The 14,837-nt window shown below is 39.9% G+C and overlaps 1 long non-coding RNA gene across 1 annotated transcript in view; it reads right to left on the reverse strand.

Moving 5' to 3' along the window:
* LOC114622592 overlaps window positions 1–14,837 on the reverse strand; it is a 64,421-nt gene that overhangs the window by 44,006 nt on the left and 5,578 nt on the right. Inside the window, exons 2-4 of the long non-coding RNA XR_003711644.1 lie at window positions 5,311–5,443; window positions 4,886–5,015; window positions 4,525–4,590 (exon numbers count right to left, since the gene is read on the reverse strand). This is a non-coding gene — a long non-coding RNA (uncharacterized LOC114622592). The remainder of the gene's footprint in view (window positions 1–4,524; window positions 4,591–4,885; window positions 5,016–5,310; window positions 5,444–14,837) is intronic.

Consider the following 14,837-nt stretch of genomic DNA (forward strand, 5'->3'; position numbering starts at 1 on the left):
CCCGTTTGCTCCTCTCAATCCATATGGTTTGGATGGAGGGTTGCCTCACCAGCTGGCTCCAAGGGGAAGCCCATGACTCAAGCTGGGCCAATTGGTTTTTTTTTTTTTAAGCATATGCTTTCCATCTGGTCCTGCACAAGTTAACAGAATTTTAGCCACCAGCTGCAGATGGTCATCTTTACCACTATGTGAGCAAGTCTGTCTAAAAATAGGAGCCAGGGGGAAATGCTAAAATAGAAATGTGAAGAAAAGCAAAATCATAGGAAACATTATTAGATATCTTCATTTCAGCCAAAGTCAGTCTGGCAATTTCAGTTGCATGAACAATAAATTTCAAGGTTATTTATTTATGTATTTTTGGTGAAGCCACTAGAATTGTGTTTCTCAACAAACAATAAATGCTGGCCATGATGTGGGGAAAGCGGAACCATACATCCCGTTAGGGGAATGAGAACATACACAGCTACTATGGAACTCAGTAATTGAGGTTCCTCAAACAAAACTAAAAATAGAGGTTCCAAATGACCCAGCTGTACCAGTCCTGAACACCAGAAAGACTCTAAGTCAGCATAGCATGGACATCCTTACACATGGATGCTTATTGCTACACCATTCACTGTGGCCACAATACAGAGCCAAATTTGATGTCCTTCAACACATGAATGGACAGAGAAATGTGATGTATATGAACAATGAGATTTTACTCAGTTGTACAGAAAAGTAAAATGATGACATTTACAGGGGAAAAAAGGTGGATCTTGGGATCATTGCATTAAGTGTAAGTCGGATGAGAAAAATCAATGCTGAACATTTTCTCCTATATGAAAGATATAGATTTAAATGTACATGTATGTAAGTATGTATGTTACATATATATGAGCAAGAGTATGTACGCCCAGTGTGAGAGTAGAAAGGGACTGTGAGAAGACAAGAGGAGGTCTAAAAGGAGGAAAAATAAGAGAGGCTAATGAAATATATGTGTCAGTAAAACAGGAGTGAACTGCATAGGGGAAGAAAGAAAAGCAGGAATGTTCAGATAAGAATAAAATTTGATACACATGCACACACACACACATACATATATACGTATTTCACATATATATATATATATATATATATATATATATATATATAATTTCACAATGGACCCATTTCTTTATATGCTAAGAAAAAAAGATAAATAAATAAATCACTTTTCCATTCAGAGAATAATCCAGCTAATATAACACACACAAACACACACACACACACACACACACAATTACCTTACATAGTCACTTGTTTGATGCCTCTAGATATTATGTGACACTCTTCTTGCACATTGATTCAACAAATCTCCTTTATTCTTGGAGCCTGTTGCTTAACCTATCCCCTGACCCAATCCACCCCTACTACCAGGCTTGTCACGCCCTCATTTTAGTTCATTTCCCCTGGATCCAATTTTTTTTTCTCAGTTGCAGTACAGAGATACATGAACAATAGCATGGACATTTTTTTCTCTAATTGTCTCTGAGCCACTTGAAGGTCACAAACCTACCTACCACTTACATGTTCTCCAACATTTCTCCTATCTTTAACATAACAAAGTTATTCCCTCCGTTATTCCAGTAACATTCAGTATTTAGACCCTCAATAAATATCTGTGGAATAAGTCAGTCATACTGGAGACTTTTATTTTATATGTATATGTGATGAATTTTGATGACATTTGCATCTCGTTACTCTTTCCCCTCTAGCCCTCATTGATTCCCTTTCTTTTCTCTATTAGTCATCCTTCTACTTTTCGTGTGTGTGTGTGTGTGCACACGCACACAAGCCAATGAGTATAATTACAGTTTTCACATGAGTAAGTGGAAGGTATCTCTCTCCCCCAACCATTAACCATCATCCTCAGCGAGAGGTGGAGCTATATGAACCCCTTAATCTTTCTCCTTTGCCACCCTGCCCCATATTGCAGGCAATTAGCTCTGCTCTTGCTTGCCCATGAGGATGATATAGAAGCCCCTGTTGTTGAAGATACCATAAGCATGGTTGCAAGACACAGAGAGATCAAGCTGTAATTTAGCTGGAAGCTCCCTATCTGCTGGCTAGCTTTCATTGTGCTGTACAAACCATTGAGGAAGAACTGTTTTTAACAGTCTTATTTACTTTGAACCCTCTGGTAGGACCAACTGGCCAGCTAACATGTATGCTTTGGTTCAATAATGGAAAGTCTGTTGTGGAAGAAACCAACTACCTTCTGATTGGACTTGAGACCGGCTCAACAAAAGGGAGTTGATATCTAGTACTATAAACCCACTAAAAGTTCATAACGTGGGGAAGGGTTACCGGCCCTAGTAGAGAATCTACTGTTATTATCTTTCAAAATATGGTGTACTTGTTAAACTGCCTTTTAATTAATTGTGTTTATGCCCATAAAATAGTGCTGCTATTAATTCTGGCCAGAGAAGCTTTTTTCTTGTTGTGGTCAACAATAACTCCAAAGTCTCTTAATTAGTCAAAGTGCTGAACATAAGATGAATATTAAAGATTCATCAAGAAATAGGGCATTTAAAAAATACCCCCTTCTAGTCTCAGGGAACATAGTGGGAGATGAGAGAGAAAACCCAAGACCAAGAGGAAAGGGGACAGGGACTATGACATGACTGTAACACTCCAGAAGTCACTACAACATGATTACCCAGACATGATTTCCACAAGATGGGGCCAGTTAACATGCAGGGTGGGGGATCATAGGATTGACTTATATAGGACTTATATAGATATTAGTCAACATGGAGAAGGAGAGACATTTTCTTTAGTAGCCACTGGTGAGGTGCACAGGGTCCTGGAAACAGCCCCTCCTGTAAACAGCCCTAATGAAATTTATTGGTATACACATACACACACACACACACACGCACACACGGCACATACACACATACACACACACACACACACGGCACATACACACATACACACATACACACATATACCCATACCCACCTGTGCACACACATACACACACCAGCACACAAAAGCACACATGTACAGACATGCACATATACCTATACACACATGTGTGCACATGCACACACACACACACACACACATATATACACATTCTGCAAGCACTCTGCAGCTGAGTTGCAGCTCAGGTTCTCTTTCCTCCTTTTTACTTTTGTAATATTTGATGTTACTCAATATCCTTTCAGAGCACTTAGCACAGAACTGCATTTTTTAATGTGCTGCAGATGGGTCAATAGTGCTGTGACAGACCCTCAAGAGGGAACTCCTCTGGTAATACAACATGGAAAAGATGAAACAAACACATACACATGTACGTACAAAGCTATACACATGGAGAGCCATACAGATATACAAATATGCACATATATATACATATATACATATATATATGTGTATGTATATATGTGTATATGACATATACACACCACACACATAAGCATATAAAAATACACACATATACATCCATGTATACTTTACATGGGCACACAGATACAAAAATATAAATGTACATCTATGTACCACACATATCCATACATACCTATATATACATACCACACACACATAGGTACAGACATACACAAATATATATATATATATATATATATATATATATATATATATATGCATGCGTGTGTGCGTGTGCATATACATGTATACCACAAAGAATACAAATATATATATGTATATATATACCACATATAAACATAGGCATATCCATATATACACATATACTACATAAATACGTACAACCATCTATATATACATACACACAGACATACACATACCACATATGTTGCAAACACACAAAAAATATACTCAGAGACACATCCACACAAACATTTAAACAATCACAGAGATGCAGATATATATCCATAGTTAAATAAGTAAACCCATTTAATTAAATTGACTGTTTTATTGTGACACCTGACATTTAAATTATAGGAAATTTAAATTACAGGAAAACACTGCAAAAATAAATGTATGTATGTACACACACACACTATATATATATATTGCAGTTGAGACTTAAAAAGAGAATTTGAAAAGTCTACCTATGTGGCAACTGCATCCTGGAGGAGGGAGCCTGCTGGGGTTCTGGGCACTCAATCTGCTTTAGCAATCCCCTGTGATGTGTAGAGGAAGTGAGGACATAAAATGTATGGCCCCAAAGTCCCCTAAGAACCACAGAACCCTCTAAATTTCCATTGGTGAGGGAGGAGGGTGAAAGGGAAAGAGCAAAATAGGGGAAAGTCAGACAAAGTCATCTGAAGGGTATGCTGAAAGGACCCAGGGCCAGGAGCAGAGCCTGGGGATAGCCTCTGGCCACCACCACGCTTTGCCCTATCAGTGGCCTGGGAGCCATAGCTTGGAGGGCCAGCTATCTGGAAGAGAGCTGTAAACTCCAGAAGGGAAGGCAATACTTCTCCATGGGACTTCCCTGGCGGGGGTTTCAGATCTTTCTCTGTAGTAACCTCAGGGCTTGTGACAGGGTTTCAGGGAAATGAGACAACTCACATGCAAATGTCACAGGAAATTCAGCCAGCACTGAGCCTTGCTGAGCAGGAGAAAGCACTCCACAGCCTAGAGGAGAACAGAAATGGGTGAAAGGAAGCCCCCAGAACCAGGTAGCACTTTACCAGGTCATCTGTAATAATTAGATGTATTATTGGCCACCTACTGTGTGCTTAAACTCTGAGCACCTTCTTTCCCCCATTCTACTCTGTCCAAAGAAAGAAATACTCTCATCACAAAGTTGTATGCTTCTGTGTCTCCTGACAAGTCACAGATAAGCTTAGATCTATTTATCATTCACAAGGTTATGGAAAATCACAGCCTAAAATTAGCTGATCCCTGCCCACATCTATCTGTTACTGACCAGTTGTGCAGAAACAGACAACTCATGTAGATTCTTTGGGTCTCAGATCTTTCAGCCATAGAATGGTGCTACAGTGGGGTCCCTCCAGCCTTTGGCCTCTCCAACGCACAGGAAGTCATTTCACACCAAACTAAATAGAAAAATTACAAAGTTACCATTAAATACTTTTAAAAACAAGCTTTGCCTTGGGCTTATCATGTTCTTGTTCCCTACAGATAACATACACTTCAGAGGATTTAGTTTAACAAATTAAAATATTTTTAAAGTTGCATTTTTGACATGACTATGGAAACGGAGACAAAGTACTCAAAGTTAGCTCTCAGTCAGCAGAAATGCTGCACAGAAAAAAAAGAAAAATCAAATCAACATTCTTCCTCCTTCCCCCGGAGTAAACCATCACTCACCGTGGGAAAATGATTACTTACAGGAAGTAGAGCTGGTGAGTCATCACAGTGTTGTTCTGGGACTCTGAAGTGAAGCAGCAGAAATTAGCAAAAAGACTGAAGAGTTGGGGTGTGGACTGTGATTTACCAACAGCTCCATTCTGGGTATTCCAAGCTGAGGAAAAGCACGTAAGCTTTGGCGATGTTGAGTCACAAGGCACTACATCACAGTCCTGTGCTGGGCTGTGGAATCCTTCACAGCACCACACAGCTCAACCTCCGGAGTCACTCCTTGAGCCTAAGTTCTCCAAGCTCCAAAGAGTCATTGATCAGCAAACACCAAGTAATGCCACCTCTGGGCTTGCCCTGACAGGCAACCTGCTAGGCCCTGACTGTTTAAGAGGCAGCCTCCTCATAGAAAAGATCACCCAGCATCAAAGGACAGTCACTTAACACTATGCTTTCCTTCCACAATGGAAGGACACATGGACAACACAATCACACTTCCTACTGTGGTCTCAGCAAATAAATACTGTACTTATACTTTTCTGTGACTAATTAACCTGATACAAATGCTTTTTCTATCAAATTTTTCTAGTTGCCCTTTGATGCCCTTAGAAAATGTCTGCACAAGAAGCTGTTCTGTAATCAGAGGCATAGAAATGCACAAGAAATTTTAGGATAAAGTACCTACTTCATATGCAAACACTTAGGAGCCTGACATATGAGATGGGAACACTGATCTTTTAATGGCTTGGTATTCTCTACTCCTTTTGTGTCTTGAAGGCAGTGAAAGGAAAAGTTTGGTCAGAAGCTATTTAAAATTCTCACAGGCCAGGATGGGCTATCAGAACAGTTTTTGTTATAGCACCTGGACTGAACAGAACTCTATGGCTGAGGTCACCAGTTCCAGGGTCATTTGCCATATTTAAGTCTGCCTACTTACCAAGTTAAAATAAAAAATAATCACAGACTCTAATATGTCCATTTGTTTATTGGTGAACTGTGTAATTGTGCTATAGACAAATTATGGAAATACAAAGCCCTCAGAGAATTATTTTTAAAAGATAATGTTTAAGATCTATTTGTTTATATTAATTACTCCTCCCCTGTATCTCACTGAGCTATGGGGCTTGTGTACCTCCTCCTGGGCATAAAAGTTCTCATGTCATGACAGGATTCATGTGTTAAATGTGATCAGAGAAAGTTCCATGTCTTGTTAAACCCTTAAACAGTCAAGGTTGATCTTAAGCCTGCGTGTAAAAACCACAAGAAGCTCAGACCATCCTCTGGCTGCTCAGAAAGATATTTCCTCAGATGCCCTGGGCTCTTTGCTCCTTAAATTAATTCCTTGACATTTTATACATGGATACATCTTTTAATCATATCCACCTCCATTTTGTTCTGCCAACTCCCCCAGGCCCTATTCCAACAACACATTCTTCTCTCCAACAGGTCCCCCTCCCAACTTCATGTCCTTCCTCCTCCTCCTCCTCCTCCTCCTCCTCCTCCTCCTCCTCCTCCTCCTCCTCCTCCTTCATCCTCCCTTCTCAAATGGGCCTAATTAGTGTTGCTCATATGCACATGAATATGGGACTATTTAGCCCCACATGGGCCAACACCCTCAACCTACCACCCCACAAATTCTAAGCCCCACTCTCATCCTGGTACACTTCATCAACTGCTATACAATTTTCAGTTAGGAGTGTCACCTCATGAGTGCCTCCCACATTCATGCTGGAGTGTTGACTGGCTTAATCTTGCATAGATCTGCAGGTATCCACAGATATTCCGAATTCATGCATACGGCGGTCATGTCATGTGCAAAAGACAGCATTTCACAGCACTCTGCCCTACCCTCTAGGTGTTATACTCTTGGGACACATCCTGAGTGCAGGGATGGAGTGGTGACATAGATGTCTCATTTAGGGCTGGACATTCAGTCACTTCTCCACAGCACTTAGAACAGTTAGGAGCCTCTGTCTTGTCTGCTTCTCTCACCAAGACTGAGACAGCCCAGATCTACGGGTTCAAGCACAAATATTCAGAAGGCAGTTGAACAACATGACCACTTAGTAAAATAATGAGAGTAGATCCCCTACCCTCCTAGGACCTAGAATGCCTCCAGCTGTGGTTTTGTGGGAACAGCTGAAGACATCTCAGTGACATCATCCTCCTTCCAGTATACCTAATCTTTCGAGAACTATTTCTACAGAACACCAAGGTCATGTGAAAGATAGAGGATGTGTTTCACTCTGGTAGCCACACCCTGGGTGATGATTGTGCAGGGCTGTCTACAGTGACTGGGCTGAAGGCAGGTGACCTCTCTCTTGCCATGGAGAGAACAATGAACTGGTCCACATGCTCAGTAAAGTAAATATAGGTCTGCATCCAGGATGCTGAGAGGAACTAGAAAATCTCAGCCCCACACTTACTCTTCACCTAGCTGTTCTGCCCTTGTGCCTAAAGACCCTTATGTTCTATACTTATTTTCCACTTAAAAGTGTGTGTTTGTTTTATAAAGACATCTCACAGGGAAACCTACTAAACAGCCACTCTCATTGTGGTGTGACTTTTGTGAAGGAGTTTCCTAGGCTCCTAAAAGTGCAAGGACTATCAAATGTTGAGTAGGGTGGTGAAGAAAGAAAGATGAGAGATTGAATCCCATCTGGAAGATCCACTGATTTGAATGGGGGGGGACTATAGGTGTAAAAAGTAAAACAAACCTGCAGAAGTTAGATAGGTCACTTTGCTCAGAAGCCATTCCAGCCAGTCACCAAACTAAAAAGCCTACCTCAAGAGTAATACCTGAAACACACGGGTCAAAGAGAAGACAAGAAGCCCTTCTTTACACTCATATCAGAGCAAGTGTGAATCAAAGCTCAGGAGGTGGGGGTGCACTGGGAGGGGGGACTAAAGGATAATACACTCAGGCCTTGGGGGCTGGGGAGGCTCTTTTCTCACCTCAGTAGCTCACTTCCACTCTTTAGCAAGCTGTTTCCCTGTTTAATAAGCTGTCTTTTTCTACCCATGCCATTTCCTCCTGGTGGCTGCCAGGGTTTTCTCATAACTTTTGCTGTCTTTTATTTTACACTCTAGTAAAGCGTCCTTGCACTTCCTTTTGAGTTCATTTCTGAGTTCCTGTATTAATGAGGATAAGAACTCCTGACTCTCTAATCTTACCACCAGGGAGATGGAGACAGAAGGAAGAAGGATTTAAGGCAACATTGTGAGTTCTAGGTCACCCTGAGCTACACGAAACCCAGTCTCCAAAACAAAAATAAAAAGGAAAGCAAAGCAAAGAAAATGAAACGACTCCTGGCATCAACTCTAAATCTTGGTTATTTGGGGGGTCAGTTCCATGATCACTGAAACAAGAAAAGAAGTCTAGCACTTTTACGGCCTCAGAGTTGACCAGAAGTTACCAAAATTCCCAGTGGGCATATACTAGACTTTCACAGTCCATCAAGGAAAACCAGGGACATTCCATTGATGAATCACATCTAGAAGACAAGGGACACTATACAAGGCTTTCCCAGACAAAATGAATTTTTATAAAATTGGGGAAAATGAAATCAACTGAATAGATTTGCGAGCCGTGGGCATATTTCCCAGAAAACATGAGAGAACATGAAGTAAGAAATGCTTGAAAACAAAGACTGGGCCAAGAGTGATGCTTGATAAGAAGAGGGAATTCAGTGGTAATACAGAAATGATACCCAGGCAGACAACACTGGAAAGGACCGAGGGACTGAGTCAGCCAAGTACAGGGGGATGCCACCATTTCCTGGAAGTGCTAGAGGCAAGTTCAAGGGCTTTGTTCATTTTCTGTTGTAATTGAATATCTGAACCCAGGTCATTTACAATGAATAGGGTTTGGTGGGCCAGTTTCATTTCTAAGACTTTGACAAAGAGTAACTTAGGAGAAGAAAAGAGGTTCACTTTAGCTTACAATTCTAGATCACAGTCCATCACTGAAGGAAGTCATGACAAGAACTTGAGGCAGGCCTGTTTACTATTCCAGACAGAACTTGGTTCACAGACAAAATGTACAGCAGGACACAATAGATGATGCTTGCTACCTAGCTTGCAGGTACGTTTATACTCAACTAACTTTCTTACAGTTCAGGACCACCTGCCAATTGGTAATTCTCCTCTACACAGTGGGTTGGGTCCTCCTACATCAATTAATGATCAAGACAATTCTTCACAGATAAGTTCATAGGCTAATCTGATTCAGATCCTTCCTCAGCAGAGGAGATCCTCTCAGATGAATCTAGGTATCAAGCTAACAACTAAAGGTAATCAGAACAGACATTAATGCCATGGTTCTATGGCCTGGTATCTCTAAGAGCATGGTATTGCCTACCTGTTATTATCTGCCCAATGCCTTTTTACTGTGACATCACAAAGCAGGCAGCACTACAACAGAGAATAAAAGAAATATGCCTGGGAACTATTGTTTCTGCAGCAAATTAATTTGATAATTCACTATTCCATACATGAATTAATACATTCAGGAAGGCAGTGCTTTGATGACCCAATCACTCCCCGAAGGTTATACCTTCAAAATCATTTACCTAAGGTTTTAAACATTTTATTTCTATTGGATTAATTCTGAGGTACAGACATTTAGACAATAACAGGAAGTAACATGTGAGCTGTGCACAGGATAATATTCTGTAATGTTAAGTTTCTTAAGAAACAGCAGAGATGACTTTGCTAGAAATGTTTTGCCTGTAGATCCTGAAGGGGATCGTATCATCAGGGGAAGCTGTGAGGATAGGAGATGACTAATATCTGGATGAGAATTCCTTGGAAAGCTCTTTCTTATGGAAAAAAAAATCTCTTATAAAGGTTCTGGCATCAAACCTGGCATGACACATATAAAAGCAAAATGACAATTATATATATGATGCTTTATCTTACATATACATAAGTAGCTTTGATCACACAGACTGTCAGTGGGAAGGTTCTAATCATGTCTTGACACTAAACATATTAGACTACATATGATGCCAAAAGTCTCTGAACGAAAAGAGACGAATACAAGCAATGTTTTTCCCTGCAAAGACCAAACATCTGTTTATTTCAAATGACTAAACATGTATTTCATAAAGCCACAGGATAAAATCTTATATATCACTATCTATGACCTTGGGTTTAAACATAATTATTTTTCATGGTTTTATATAAACATTGCAAAATAGTATCAGTTCCGTAACCAATAGCTGAGTCTGATAATAATAATCTACTTGTAACCCTTGTTTGGCTTCTAAATAACTGCATGTGCATGCAAGCCCAACCTGTGGGTTGCAACCCCTTTGGGTCACATATCAGATACCCTGCATATCAGATATTTACAGTATGGTTCGTAACATAACAAAGTTATATTTATGAAGTAGCAGTGAAATAATTTCATAGATGAGGTCATCACAACATGAGGAACTGTATAAAGAGTTGTGGCATTATGAAGGTTGAGAACCACTGCTCTACAGAAACAGAGCAGACAGAATGAAAATATACGTATACATGTACACATTCTTTTATATGTAATTTACTAGAGTCGCTTACAGGCTGTCGTCCAGCTACTCCAACAATGGCCATCTGTCAACAGAAAGCCTAGGAATCCAGTAGTTGTTTCATTTGTGAGACTGGGTATTTCAGCTGGTCTTCAGTATATGTTGGAATCCTAAAGAAGTAGGCTCCAATGCCAGTGAAAGAGTGAATTTGCCGGTGAAAGCTAGAGTAAACAAGGAAAGAGAAAGAGCTTCCTTCTCTCATCTGTTCTTTACACAGGCTAACAAAAGAAAGTATGACCCAGACTAAAGGTAGATCTTCCCATCTCAAAAGATCTAAATTAGAAGTGGGTCTTCCCATGTCAAATGATTCAATTAAGAAAATATCTCTCACAGGTGTACTCAACCACTTGGGGCTTTAGTTAATTTCATATGTAGTCAAGTGACAACCAAGAATGGCCTTCACACCCGTATTTTATGTGTACACAATAGTTCATCCTGTGATGAGCAAGAATTATGTAGGAGGAGCTAGGGTGGGAGGAGTTAGGAGAGGAAGAGGAGGAGTAAGGAGAAGAGAAGGAAAGGAAGAGGAGGAGCTAGGAGACATAGAGAAGATAACGAGAGAGAGAGAGAGAGAGAGAGAGAGAGAGAGAGAAGAGATGGAGGCAGATATAGTTGGTATGTCTAGTTTTTTTTTAATCAAACACATATATTTGATAATAATCAGTAACAAGATGCCCAATCAGAACTGTAACCCAATACCCAACCTAGATATACCAACTGTCAAAGGTAGTTGGTATATCTAGGGTTTTTTTTTTAATCAAAGCCTTATATATTTGATAATAATCAGTAACAAGATGCCTAATCAGAAGTGTAACCCAATACCCAACCTAGATATACCAACTACTACTACCTTTGACTGCTACAGACACGTGAACATCCGCCTCCATCTCCTCTCTCTCTCTCTCTCTCTCTCTCTCTCTCTCTCTCCCTCCCTCTCTCTCCCCCTCCCCCTCCCCCTCTCATTCTCTTCTCTCTGTCTCCTAGCACCTCCTCTTCCTTTTCCTCCTCTTCTCCTTACTCCTCCTCTTCCTCTTCTTCTCCCAACTCCTCCCACCTTAGCTCCTACCTACAGATTTAGAGTTACACTCATCTACTAGAAATCTTGCTTCTCCTATATCTGGTATTCACACCATTTACCTTAGATTTGAATAAGAATACTTTGTTAATAAAGAAGTGTTTCTAATGTAATTTTTCATCTCATGGCAGCCCGCTAACATTAGGTCAATAGCTTCCAGTCATGCGTGGTGAGCAGCAAATGCTCAGCCAGGGTTCATCAAAACAAACTAGATATGACTCACTAAAATAGAGCTGAGAATTGTCTTTTTGGAGCACAGAGAACAGGTTAGCTCATTTGCATCTTAACTAAAACCAAATCTTCTTCACCTCTTTGCTAAGGAGCTTTGTCCACAGTTTTGACTTCATTGGTTGCTTCAGTTCAAAAAAAAACTGGAACATGTGGGTATGGCTTTAGACTGTGTCCATCATTAAACTTGATTGGGACTTTGTCTTTTGTGCCTCCCTTTGGTGATTCCTTGCCAGCCTTCCATACTTCCTTCTTACCTCCCACCCTTCGATTGCCTCTGGACAAACGTAGTTAATCATACTTGGTTATAGATCAAAGTTCCAGGGCATAGAAATAAAAGCAAGGATAATCATTAGGCACGGGGCTTTTCATTTTAGTTCCCAAATAACTTGAAAACAGCTTAAAACTATTTTTTTCTTCTCTGACTTGGCATATTGTATATCCTAGACAAGTAGGTACTGGTTTTTAATGTGCTGATTCTCGAAATTTTCAATGATTCAAAAACAAGACTCTGGGGATATTGTTAGATATTTACTTGTTGTTCAAAGTCATAACATAGTTAAAATCTATCACACGTACTGAGTAGAGAAAAGTGATCTCGTTGATCTCTCCTTGCAGGACCAGACTGGAACAGGCTGTGGACTTATACTTCAGCCTAAATAGCACCCACCTTCTTTAAATTGGTTCCCTTATGGAAAATGGGCTACATAGACCCATGGCAATCATTGGTGTGAATCTCTAATTCTACTCCTTCTATAGGAAACATAAGTAAAGCTTTTTCTTTCTAACCTCGTACAGTTTCAGCCACACGAGTATGTAGAGTAAATTGAGGCCAGACTCTGCACTCCCAAACCATCACTTCGATGTCAATTCTGACACGTTCTTCTCTAATGGGTATGTTTCAGACTCATTTCTACATGCTACCCCAAAATGCTCTATGTCATTTTCAACTTCCTTCCACCTCACTGCTCCCCACCAACCAAAATTAATTTTTACAAAAGAAGAAAAAGCATTAGAGGATTCTATCAAAACTACATGTTGAAATATGAATCTCAAAATTGATCTGACTCTGATTCAGATCCTACTCCAGAAGCACTCTCTGAGCTACCTCCCCTCTGTAAGTTCAGCCTCTCTGGTCTGTACAACCAGCATGGAGCAAGGCTTGGTGTCACTCAATCATATTCCAAGCACTCAGTAGGCTTAAGCAGGAGGTCTGAGTGTTCAAAGCCACCTTGGGCAGAAACACTGTCCCCGAAAGGCAAGAAAGAAAAAGCTAGAATTTACTGCCATCATTACAAAAACTATATGAGATTTATATACAAATATACATATATATGTGAGTATTTATATGTTTTTACATATATAAGCACAACATACACATAACATAGTCATGTACGTATGATACATGCACACATATTTATATATGGTGATATGCTATAGCATTATGTAATGCTATATGTCATCATCCATATGACACTCATGAACGCACATACGTACCCATATAGTCACACATACTCATACCCTGTCTAGAGTTGCACTTAACAGCAGCCATTGCTTCAGTGCTTAGTAAGTCTTAGGCAAAGAACAATATTTAAAAGGAGTACAATTTTAGTTACTTCCTTGCAAAGCTTAAGATGTGGTTTAAAACTAAAATAAGATGCCTGAACCATAACACATAATTAGGGACTATAGTGCATAAATTTACTATGTATTTTATAGCCATAATAAAAACTATCCATAAAGCTGGGCTACGTTTTTTAAATGTCGCATACACACAAACCTACTTTGGATATAAATGTCAAATTATCTAATAGAACTGTATTTAAATAGTATGAAAGGGATTGCCTGCTTTACTCTATAGCTGTGTAAGATATAGTAATATATAGTTTGGCCCTGGGGGTAATGTGTACCCAATAGTGAGCTCTCATATCATTTCCTTTGCTTGACATTCAGTGGCATCTAACTAGCCTCAAAGACTATCAGACAAGAGATGTGAGCCCTAAAGCCTTACCCTAGTACAAAGTTACTGAACGGATGTCAATTTTATATCTTTAATCTAAGAATTTAGGACCTTGCACACAATAATCTATGTGGATTTTTTACAGATGTATTTTATCTTAGAGAAATTAAAATTTTATGAAGGTCATTAAAAAAACACAATTCATAGCCTAGATGTGGTGGTCTACACCTTTAATCCCAACCCTTGGGATGCAGAGGCACGCGGCTGAATCTCTGTGAGCTCCAGGCCAGCCTGGTCTACATAGTGAGTCCTAAGGCTGGGAGAGCTACATAATAACAACCCTGTCACCACACACACACACACACACACACACACACACACACACACAGAGAGAGAGAGAGAGAGAATTTATGAAATAAGCATGGTATCACATGGCTGTAATTCCAGTTTTCAAGGTGTGAAGACAGGGATCAGGAGTTAAAGGTCAGCCTCAGCTACATAGCAAGTTCTAAGATATCCTGACTTACAGAAGATCATGCTTTAAATTAAAAAAACATAAAATAATAATCAAGTAATGAAAAAGAGCAAATACCACTGGGAGAACTTGTGCATTTGTTCTATTTGGTAAGCAGGGAGTGTCTGGTTATCACTCATAAATTAGGCTAGAAAATGATGCAATGCTAAAGAAGTAATCAAGTGGGAAAAACAAAAAAATGAGAGAGAG

Source organism: Grammomys surdaster, unplaced genomic scaffold (assembly GCF_004785775.1).
Source record: "Grammomys surdaster isolate TR1022 unplaced genomic scaffold, NIH_TR_1.0 190, whole genome shotgun sequence".
In the NCBI taxonomy this organism is placed as follows: Eukaryota; Metazoa; Chordata; class Mammalia; order Rodentia; family Muridae; genus Grammomys; species Grammomys surdaster.